Source organism: Giraffa tippelskirchi, chromosome 6, assembly GCF_054371585.1.
Source record: "Giraffa tippelskirchi isolate mGirTip1 chromosome 6, T2T-mGirTip1v1.2.pri, whole genome shotgun sequence".
Classification (NCBI taxonomy): domain Eukaryota; kingdom Metazoa; phylum Chordata; class Mammalia; order Artiodactyla; family Giraffidae; genus Giraffa; species Giraffa tippelskirchi.
The window spans coordinates 63,247,792-63,259,375 of NC_137280.1; the positions used below are offsets into that span (position 1 = coordinate 63,247,792).

At 39.5% G+C, this 11,584-nt stretch overlaps 1 long non-coding RNA gene across 2 annotated transcripts in view; it reads right to left on the bottom strand.

Annotated features, from left to right (window-relative positions):
• The window catches only part of LOC145511222 (uncharacterized), a 257,499-nt gene extending 247,117 nt beyond the window's left edge, over positions 1–10,382 (bottom strand). Inside the window, exon 1 of one of the 2 annotated variants that reach the window (XR_014057674.1) lies at positions 10,111–10,357. This is a non-coding gene — a long non-coding RNA (uncharacterized LOC145511222). Of the gene's footprint in view, positions 1–10,110 lie in introns of both variants that reach the window. The other variant, XR_014057675.1, reaches the window with a different exon arrangement.
• Between the last annotated feature and the right edge of the window lie 1,202 nt (positions 10,383–11,584).

The following is an 11,584-nucleotide window of genomic DNA, read 5'->3' on the forward strand; positions in this document are numbered from 1 at the left end:
ATCTCATTTTTATATGTAAAATGTCAAATTAAAATAGTTGTGAAATAATCCACAGAAACTGCTAATCACAAAGACTGACTATAACAAACACAAAACCTTATTTATTATTAAGATACTTATAATCATCATCATAGCCATGACTGGTGGTTCATCTTTGAAACCAATTTTTTACTAGTGTTCCTTCATACTTCAGCAATTGCTTGTTTGAAGAGCATCCTGGAATTACAAGGCAAACTCTTAAAACCATCTAATCTGCTTGCCTTTGTGTTATCTTACGTGCTCAATGCAGTTTTTATCTATAAAACTGATAAACCTCTAATCAGACTGATCAAATAAAAAAGACACAAATGACCAATAGCAGAAGTGAAAGAGGAAACATCATTACAACTCCAAGACATGAAAAGGATACTAGGGGACCATCTTAAACAACTTTATTCCAATAAATGTGATGATAAATAGACCAACTCCTTGAAAGACACAACCTTTCAGAGCTAAATAAAAGAGAAGTAGATAACCTCAATAGTCTAATATCTGTTAGAGGAGTTGAATTCCAGCTCACATCCTTACCAGGTGGCCCAGATGGTTTCACTTTTCAATGCTATTTAAACATTTAAAAAAGATTGCAAAAGAGTAATAAAGATGTTTCAGAGGTGGGCAGATATCATCTGTATCTTAAGTATGGTGCAAGTATATAATATATACATTTTTCAAAACCCTACAAACTGTATACCTAAAGTAAGGGGTGAATTTTACTCTATGTAAATTATACTTCATCAGACTTAAAGAAATACAAAGGAAGAAAAGAAATGGCATAACTACTTGGGAGACAAGAAGGCAGGCTGAGTCAGATGACCAGTCTGGAGAATATTCTCAGGCAATGAAGTCTAGACAGAGAGGTGGGTATCACGTTAGCTTGGGTAGAGGTCCTACCCACAAGCATAAGCTTTATCTGAAGCCTCCACAAGGTCCTGCCTTCAACTCTGAATCCAGTAGGCTCTAGAGGAACACAAAATCAATCTGACTGCTGGTAGTTTTCCCTTTGATGGTGAAATATTTCTCTTCTTCTTCCTGGCTCCCGTGAGAAGTACATGTGTCTGTGCAGTGCATGGTTCTCACAGAATGAAGTGAGAACCTACATATCACCAATGTCATCAAATAACCCCTTTCCTTGGGAAACAAGCCACTACTTCTAAATGTTAAAGGGACTATGTTAACAGAAGCATGAAAAGGAATTAAAATAAATCCCTTAGCTGAAAGTGAAAAATACACAAACTTAAATAATTTTGTTTTTCTACCTTTCATTTACAGGTCCTAAGATTTTTATTAAAGCTTGGAAGTGTCATTTATAGATCTATTTTTCATTTTTTTTAAATTGTGTCCTACTTTGTGACTATAACGGACTGAATTGTATGTCCCTGCCCACTCACTCTACCTCCAAATTCATATGTTGGATTTCTAAATCCCACTACCTCAGCATGTGATGATATTTGGAGTTAGAGTCTTTATTTTAAAAAAATATTTTATACTGGGGTCTAGTCAATTAACAATGTTGTGTTAGTTTCAGGTGAACTGTAAAGGGACTCAGCCATACATATACATATATCCATTCTGCCCAGGTGTCACAGTGGTAAAGAATCTACCTGCCAATGCAGGAGATGGAGGAGATGTGGATTTGATCCCTGGGTTGGGAAGATCCTCAGCAATAGGAAATGGCAACACACTCCAGTATTCTTGCCTGGAGAATTAAATGGACAGAGGAGTCTGGCAGGCAAAGGGATCGCAGAGTCAGACACGACTTAGCAATTGAGCATGCACACACATATGCACACACATTCTCTCCCAAACTCCCCTCCCATCCAGGCTGCCACATAACATTGAGCAGAGTTCCATGTACTCTACAGTAGATCCTTGTCGGTTATCCATTTAAAATATAGCAGTGTGTACATGTCCATTCCAGTGGAGTCAGGGTCTTTAAATAGATAATCAAGGTGAAACGAGGGTAGGCCCTAATCCAGTCTATCTGGTGTGCTTATAAGGAGAGGAGATTCGGACACAGACACACAAATGTGAAGACATAGAAAACACTTAATATGCAAGCCAAGAAAAAAAGCATTCAGAAAAAAATAACCCTGCAGATGCTTGAACTTTGGTCTAGACTTAAGAGAAAATAAGTTTCTGGTGTTTAAGCCACTTTGCCTGAGATACTTCATTGCGGCAGTCCTAGAAGATTCCTGTAAAGCGGGCCCTCCATATTCATGGGTTTCAGTGGGTGGATTCAAATAACTGTGGATAGAAGACACTAGGAAAAAATTCCAGAAAGTTCAAAAAGCAAAACTTGAATTTGCTGCATACTAACAACTATCTACATAGCATTTACATTGTAGTAGGTATTAGAAGTAATACAGAGATGATTTAAAGTACATGAGAAGATGTGCTTAAGTTATATGCAAATACTACACCATTTTATATGAGGGACTTGAACATCCTTGGATTTTTGTGCCTGGGAGGGTGGGGGGAGGTCCTCGAACCAGTACCCCTTAGAAACCAAGGAATGGCTCTAGTGACTTCCCTGTAGTGTGCTCACAGTAAATACAGGTAGAAGTCTTAACTACAAGGCTCTAATCTCTACCTTTGTTGTTATTGTTCTTTAGTCGCTAAGTCATGTCCAACTCTTTTGCGACTCCATGGACTGTACTCCACCAGGCTCCTCTGCCCGTAGGATTTCCCAGGCAAGAATACTAGAGTGAGTTGCCATTTCCTTCTCCAGGGGATCTTTCCAACCCGAAATTGAACCCATGTCTCCTGCACTGGCAGGTGGAATCTTTACCACTGAGCCACTAGGGAAGCCCTGATTTCTACCTTTTATAGGAAAGGCAGAAAATTCCAAATAAGCTTGTTTCAAATTGAGTTCAACTAAGCTTGACAACAATTTCAGTCTTCAAGTTCATTTTAGCAGTGTGAAAATGCAGTGGTAGTGTGAGCCTTTGTTGTGTGACTTTTTGATGTCTTGTGTTCCTTGTTGATGTCCATATTTAAAAATGGACAAAACGGGCATTTGGTTAATTATATATTTTTAACATGAACAAATTTTATTGTTGAAGCCAGCCCATCCTTTGCTTGTTTATTTGCTACTCCAAATGTGACAGTGAGCTATGTGGGCTGACGGAGCAAATTTTGCATCCAAAAAAGAATTACAACAATAATTAAAGAATCCCAAAAAGAAAGAGGAAGAGGAGGATAAGTGACACTATTTATTTTCAACCAACAGAGAGTGTGTTCTCTCTACCAGCCCCTGCCAGAACTAAGAAACAGGCAGCAATGCCTCTCCATCAAGGATCATGCAGCCTTGGAGCCCATCCATTCTCTGAAATGCCAATTTTCCAACAGCTATGGCTCACAGCAAGGACTTTAAAACAGAATGGCCTGAGTTTGAATCCTGGCATCATCACTTATTGCTGTTTCATTTATCAAGCTTTTAATCTATGTTTCCTCTTTTGTAAGATGATAGTTTTATTATTGCTTGGAAGGTATTTATTACTTATTGTCATTCACGTTCAATAGAAACCATTATCATTTGTATAAGAGTGTGGGATATTGCAAAGCACTACTTTAACACACGTATTTTTTTTTTTTAATCTCCAAAATGCCTTTGTGACATCAAAGGAAGTTATCACTACTCCTGTTATATGTGTAAGGAAGTTGAGTCTGAAGACGTTAGATGACTTGCCCATGGCCACCCAGGAAGAAAGTCTTACACTCAACCCCAGGTCTTCAAATTCACAATGCTATGTTCTTTCCCATTGGTACATCATCTTCTCCCTCAGTAAAGGTGATCTGGAAGGCCTCCGGCTGCTGTAGGCAAAGCTTTATTGCAAAAATCTATCTTACTGTAAGTTAAAATCAACAATTCATAAACCAGGCAGACTCCAACCATGCCAGACAAATGCAAGTCTACTAATGCCTTTTCACAAGGATGACCGATATCAACAAAGATGATCTTCACAAGAAATTCTCGCACATCCCCTCGAGCTTCCTGCCAGGAATCAGGTCATTTTAAGAACTCATTTAATATATCTATGCCTTGAAAGACAACGCTCAGGAGCACACTATCACAAGGCAGCTGCTCCTTGAGTTTTGGCTGCTGAAGGCAAGGGCCATTAACTGGCCTAGCTCTTCATCACAGAATACTCACAGCATGGGATCTGAGTGATATTTGCCTGGGGTGTGCTCTCTGATGCAGAAACGTCTGGGCCTGGGCTTTGGATCATAAAGCAGTATTGCTTAGACTTTCTTGAAGATAATTCTCAGTTAAAAAAAAAAAAATATATATATATATGCATATATATATTTGTTTACATCTTGTGTATATATTTGTGTCTCTGTACGTATGTGTGTATATATGTTTATATCATTATCCAGTTACAGGTGAGTTTGAAAACAGTGGGTAGAGAAATCAGTTTAGCAAGAGCAGCTACATTTTAAAAATCAATTAGAATAGAATAGGGTAGAATAGAGGCTTCCCTACTGACTTAGATGGTAAAGACTCTGCCTCCAATGCAGGAGACCTAGGTTCAATACCTGGGTTGGGAAGATCCCCTGGAGAAGGGACTGGCTACCCACTCCAGTATTCTTGTCTAGAGAATTCCATGGACACAGTAGCCTGGCAGGCTACAGTCCATGGGGTTGCAAAGAGTCAGACCAGACTGAGTGACTAACACTTTAATTTTCACACACATAGTAGAATAAAATAGAATAGGTTGCATGGAGTTGTATTCAATATCTATCTATTCACATATCCATCTCAGTTCAGTTCAGTTCAATCACTCAGTTGTGTCCAACTCTTTGTGATCCCATGGACTGCAGCATGCCAGGCCTCCCTGTTCATCACCAACTCCTGGAGTTTACTCAAACTCATGTCCATTGAGTCGGTGATGTCATCCAACCATCTCATCCTCTGTCATCCTCTTCTTTCAACTTCAATCTTTCCCAGAATCAGGGTCTTATCTAATGAATCAGTTCTTCCCATCAAGTGGCCAAAGTATTGGAATTTCAGCTTCAACATCAGTCCTTCCAGTGAACACCCAGGACTGATCTCCTTTAGGATGGACTGGTTGGATCTCCTTGCAGTCCAAGACACTCCCAAGAGTCTTCTCCACACCACAGTTCAAAGACATCAATTCTTCTGTGCTCAGCTTTCTTTAGAGTCCAACTCTCACATCCATACATGACTACTGGAAAAACCATAGCTTTCACTAGACGGACCTTTGTTGGCAAAGTAATGTCTCTGCTTTTTAATATGCTATCTAGGTTGGTCATAACTTTTCTTCCAAGGAGCAAGCACCTTTTAATTTCATGGCTGCAATCACCATCTACAGTGATTTTGGAGCCCAAAATAATAAAGTTTGTCACTGTTTCCATTGTTTCCCCATCTATTTGCCATGAAGTGATGGGACAGGATGCCATGATCTTTGTTTTCTGAATGTTGAGTTTAAGCCACCTTTTTCACTCTCTTCTTTCACTTTCATCAAGAGGCTCTTTAGTTCCTCTTTGCTTTCTACCATAAGGGTGCTGTCATCTGCATATCTGAGGTTATTGATATTTCTCCCAGCAATCTTGATTCCAGCTTGTGCTTCATCCAGTCCAGCGTTTCTCATGATGTACTCTGCATGTAAGTTAAATAAGCAGGGTGACAATATACAGCCTTGATGCACTCCCTTCCCGATTTGGAACCAGTCTGTTGTTCCATGTCCAGTTCTAACTGTTGCTTGTTGACCTGCATACAGATTTCTCAGGTGGCAGGTCAGGCGGTCTGGTATTCCCATCTCTTTAAGAATTTTCCACAGTTTGTTGTGATCCACATATCTACCTATTATCCATCAATTTATCTATGAACTGGGACACCATGTTTAATTTATTTCTTACTGAGGCGCATAGTTAAAAATGTTTGAAAAACTCCCGCCCAAAGGAATGCCAGTAGAAGGGGATTGGAGTTGATGGGGATTTGAAAGAAAAGTCATAATATGATTTGAGAAAATAAGGGGATTCTGGGTTTTTTTCAAAAGCTCCTCACCCTCATTACCCAGCACTCTCCTTCCTTGCTTGGCACATGCACAGTCATATGTGATCCATCTGCTGACATCTCCAGCTTCATGGCTGGTCACTCACATCACCATCTCATCCTAAACTTCAGTAGCACCAAACTGTTTGCCATTTGGGTAACAATCCAAGCCTCCTCATCCCTATAGGCTTCTGCTCACACTTTTCTTCTATCTAGAATTCGTGTTTTCTCTGTCCCTTTCCCTGGTAACTCCTATTCATGCTTTCCATTGTTCAGCTGAATTAGCACCTATCTCCTCCAGGAAGCTTTTGTGCATCACTCACCATTCATTCACTCATTTAGCATTTAACAAATATTCTCAAGATACAGAGCTAGTACTGGAGATTTTGTGATCAACAGGAAAGAAGTTCCTGCCCTCCTGTAAGTTTACATCTAATAGACAAGCAGAAGACAAATAAATAACTGAATATGTAATATGATGAAGCAAATTGAAAACAAAACAAAACAACAAAAAAATGAAGCACAATAAGGGAGAGACGGGGTAGTAGAAGAAAGCTTCACCAAAGGGGGAATTTTAAGCAGAAAATTGGCTTAAGTGGCACAGCAAGCCATGAGTATGTCTGGGGAGAAGAGTATGACAGAACAAGTGAACAGTAAGTGCGAACATTCTGAAACAGAGACAGTGTTCCCAGGTTGACCAGATAGAGGTAGTTATTCCTCTTCTAGGCAACTCCGTATCTTCCATATACTTTTATTACACTGAATTGTAGTGTTCTTTGTTTTTTCTACTTAAATATGAGCTTCTTGATAGGAACTAACTAAATAGGGTTAACTAAACATGGGTCCCTCTATATATTTGAGTGTATGAAGAGTGAAATCAATAAATGATTAAGGAAATGATTGACAAAATGAATAAATGAGTGAAGCTTTTCCCCTCCCTTCCTAGGCTTCTCTGGAATGAGACATATTTATCCATCTCCAGGAGGAGCCCTGGGGAGGATGTAGTTTATTCTTGACTATATAGATAAGGAAATTGATACTCAGAAAAGAAAAGTCACTGCCTAGGGCCTCAGTGGAAATTAGTGGGAGAATAAGGGCTAAATTCCAGGTCTTTTGAGACATTCAGGTCTAAAAGAGTGATCTTTCCATTAGGCCTGTAGCTATATCCTGAGGGGAAGGGAGGAGGCAGGGAGACCTGACTGTGCTCCGCAGTTAGGCCACAGGAGGACTCTGAGAAATATATACTTTGAAAGGGAAACTCTGGAAAGGAAAAAAGAAACAAACTTGACGTAAAACTACCTCAGCTGATATAAGCAAACCCAAAGAAGAGGTGGATAGATTTGCTAATTCTGTGAAAATATGCTGCATTAGGCTGAACCATCCAAATTCATTAGTTTGAAAAATAAATTGCCTTTCAAAATATATGTAATTGTGTTAAATCAGGGTTTAGGAATTCCTCTTGGCTCTGCAGATATTCAGTCATGTGAAAAAAGATGCCATGCTCTCGAACATGTTTTCAACTGTCTAAAAAATGAATCCTAGAATATTAGAGCTAGAAAGAGAAAAGAAAACTCCAAAGTCCTCATTTTATAATGTAGATGAGGAGACAGAGCAGTGGTCTGCCCAAGCCGAGCCTGCAACCCCTTCCTGTTCCTTCCTGTGTTGGGGTCCTCCATCCCACCATACTGCATTTAACTTGCCCACACCTGCTGTAATTTTTTCTTTTTCTTTTTCGCCAAGCAGTGCAGGTTGTCAGATTTCAGTTCCCCCAACCAGGGGCTGGACCCAGGCCACAGCAATGAATGCCCAGAATCCTAACCACTACACCACCAGGGAACTCCCAAGCTTTCCCACTGTAGATGATTTGTTTTCCTTAATTTTGTAAAACTTTCCCTCCAATTATAGGATAGGATCTATGAAGATAACTGAAAAGTGCTCTGCTGACCTTTTCCCAGAGTCTAAGATGTCAGAAGGAAGATTACAACATGATCACATCAAAATAAGTGTCAGATAAAAAGAGTTCACAGGAATTTTAAACCCAAGGACCTCTTCCTAACTTGCTCAGTTTCTCTTTGACCTTCAATAAGGTTTAATGAGAGCTGATCTCACAAATATTCATTTGTCTCAGCACAGCTTATACTGAAAGAAGACTTGCAGATTCCTCTCCCAGATAATGGTAAGGTTATGAAATGTGCTCAAAGACAGTAGAATATTGTGGTAGAATATTGTTTTTTAAAATAAACTTTTTATATTCAGAATAATTTTAGGCTTACTTTTTTGTAGCAAAGATAATATTTAGAAGTTCCCATATATCCCTCATTCAGTTTTCCCTGTTGCTAACATCGTCCATAACCATGGTACATTTGTCATTACTAAGGAATCAAGATTAGTAATCATTACTTTTTTTAAGAGAGATTCCTTTTCTTTTTTTCTATACATCTATTTATTAGGCTTCCCTAATGGCCCAATGGGTAAAGAATCCAACTACAAGATAGGAAACGCAGGAGACACAGGTTCGATCCCTGGGTTGGGAAAATCGCCTAGAGAAGGAAATGGCAACCCACTCCAGTTAACTCGTTAACTCCATTTAACTCTTTTTAACTCTTACTTATTTGGCTGCATCACGCCTTAGTTGTGGCACATGGGATCTTCAATCTTCATTGCAGCATGTCAGATCTAGTTTCCTGACCAGGGATTGAACCTGGGCCCCCTGCATTGGGAGCACAGAGTTTGAGCCACTGGACCATTAGGGAAGTCCCAATCATTTTTAGTTAAACTATATACTATTTGGATGTCACTAAATTTTACCTAACATCCTTTTCTGTTTCAGGATTCCATGCAGAATACCATACATTTAGTCATGCAGTGTCCTTAGCCTTCTCTGGCCAATAACAGTTTCCAGACTTTCTTTGTTTTTGATTACCTTAATCCTTTTGAGGGCTCCTGGTTAGAGGTTTCACACATGGGTTTGTCATATATCTTTTACCCAGTTAGATTGGAATTTTGGGGTTTGGGTGAGGAAGACCACAGATCTGAAGTGCCATTCTCATCATGTCATGTGAAGGGTACCTGTGACTAACATGAGTGTACTGATGATTGCTTTAATTGTCTGATTGAGAACTGGACTAAATAAAAATGACACAACTCTTAAATCATGTGTCAGAAATCACCTCCTTTGCCAAAACTCCTCTCACTACAATTCCCAGGAGTTTGCAAAATATTCTACATTGCTGCTGCTTCTGCCTGAAACATGCTGCTGCTTCTCCTTTTGCCTGGGCTAATCCCTACTCATCCGTCAATATTCAGTTCCAACTTTACTTATATTTCTTTTGGGTCCCTCACTCTCTTCAGGCAGGTTGGGGAATCACTACTTTTTGTTCCCACAGGAGCCAACTCAAACCACTGGCACACTGCTTCATGAACACTTTCTGCCCTATCACCCTGCTCTCATCTGTGTGTGAGCTTCTTGAGGAACACTATCATGAGCTATATATTTTTTTATCTTTAGCATCAAGCACATAGAGGAAACTTAAGAAATGTTCATTGAATAGATGAATGAATTGACAAGTCTAACCCTCATAACACTGACTAGTAAATATTATCTCTGTTGCAAAAATGGGAAACTGAGGCTTGGAATACTAAAAAACTTCCCTAAGGTCACACAGCTAGTAAGGGCAGAGCCCAGACTCAATCTCAATTCCTTTGATCACATCCTTCTTTTCAACTTCAACTTATTCTTAAAATCCGAAAACACATCATGTTGGTAGCATCATGCTTGCTACCTAGTGATGTATATAAATCCGTTAGTATCTTCAGCTTGTTATTGTGCCATCTTAACTCTTCCCCTGGATTCAGCTGATACCATGTGGGTCTTAACTACAGTGTTCTGATTTAGTTTAATGTATTTGGTATTGAGTCTTAACTATAAGAGCCCGATATTCTTTCCTAAAATTTGATGCAGGGTCCTCAAGGGATTCCAAGAGCTTATCTCTTTTAAAGTGAATTTATTTTAAGACTGTTCTAGCATTGGAAGACAAAATGTGATCACTTACATTATTTGTACTCTCTGCTCACGATATTTTTCCTAGAGAAGCAATTTCTAGTCCTGAATTGGAGATAACCAAGAGTCTCAGTTCATAAGGATTACCACATTTTGAGTTCATCTCTCATTTTATAGAAGATGACACAGAGATCCAGGTAGTTAATCACCTGCTGAAGGTTACCCAGCCAAATGGGGAGGAGGCCGTGTCCTGAATATCCTCTCAGTGTCTTTTCTCTCCATGACTTGGCCTCCATTACAGTTGGCTGCATTCCAGAATACTATGTAAGTACGTAAATTCCCCAAGGAATATGATGACATCTTAGAGTTCCTGAACACAGAATAAAGGAAATATGTGCCATAAGTATGGGCTTCCCAACTGACACTAGTGGTAAAGAACCCGTCTGCCAATGCAGGAGATGTAAGAGACCGGGTTCGATCCCTAGGTCAGGAAGATCCCCTGGAGGAGGAAATGGCAACCCATTCCAGTTTCTTGCCTGGAGAATCCCATGAACACAGGAACCTGGTGGGCTCCAGTCCATAGGGTCGCAAAGAGTCAGACACAACTGAAGCAACTTAGCACACCCACCCGTGCTGTTATGTTCTCTTCTCTTCTCTATTTTCTCTTCTCTTCTTTGTTCTCCTTTGGCTCTCTTTCTTTTCTTCCCCTTCTTTCCTCTACTTGAGCAAGTGGGTTACAGTCAGAAAGAGAGAGAAGCAGGCAGAGTTCCAAACTAATTATTACATCTAAACTTAACCTACAGCTAAACAAACACATGCTAGATTTTCTAGGCAAGTTCCAATTTCAAGTATTCTGCCCACTCTCCCGTAAGAGTTTTTCATAGTGCTCAATTCAAAATGGAAACTCCACTACTCACAGCAAAGGTGGGTAATACTTCTGAAGGTTGTACCAGAGAAGCTTCAGCTGAATGGCAACATGACTAGAGTTTTCCTTCTTGGCATTCAGCATCTTTTCAGTTTTCTGAGCCGAAATCCCAGGGTTCCATTTTTCCTTTAACTGGTGGTTAAGCATCCTATTCACTCCATCTACAACTGCCTACCCAAGGACATTTCAGCTAGATAGCAGTCTGCAAACTACTGTGCTCCCACACTTGGCTTTCTTATGTATGGTTTCTTGCATTCTCAAATGGTTGAAAATAAATAATTAAATAATAAAACATAATAATATTTCTTGACATAGGAAAAGCATATGAAATTCAAATTTCAGTGTCCACAAATAAAAATTTGAGTTTCATCAATGAAAAATTCTTAGAAACTTATTTTATCTCTTTTACCTGGAAAATAGCCTCAGTCTTGCCTTTTGGCTCACAAAGCCTAACATACCTACTATCTGGCTTTTTACATAAAAAGTTTGCCTCCTATAGAGAAAAAAACTGTAATGCCATGTTAAAAACTCAGGTCTTAGAATCAAACTGATTTGCGTAGAATCCCCAGCCATGGCAATTCCGAGCTGGGTAACTCTGGGC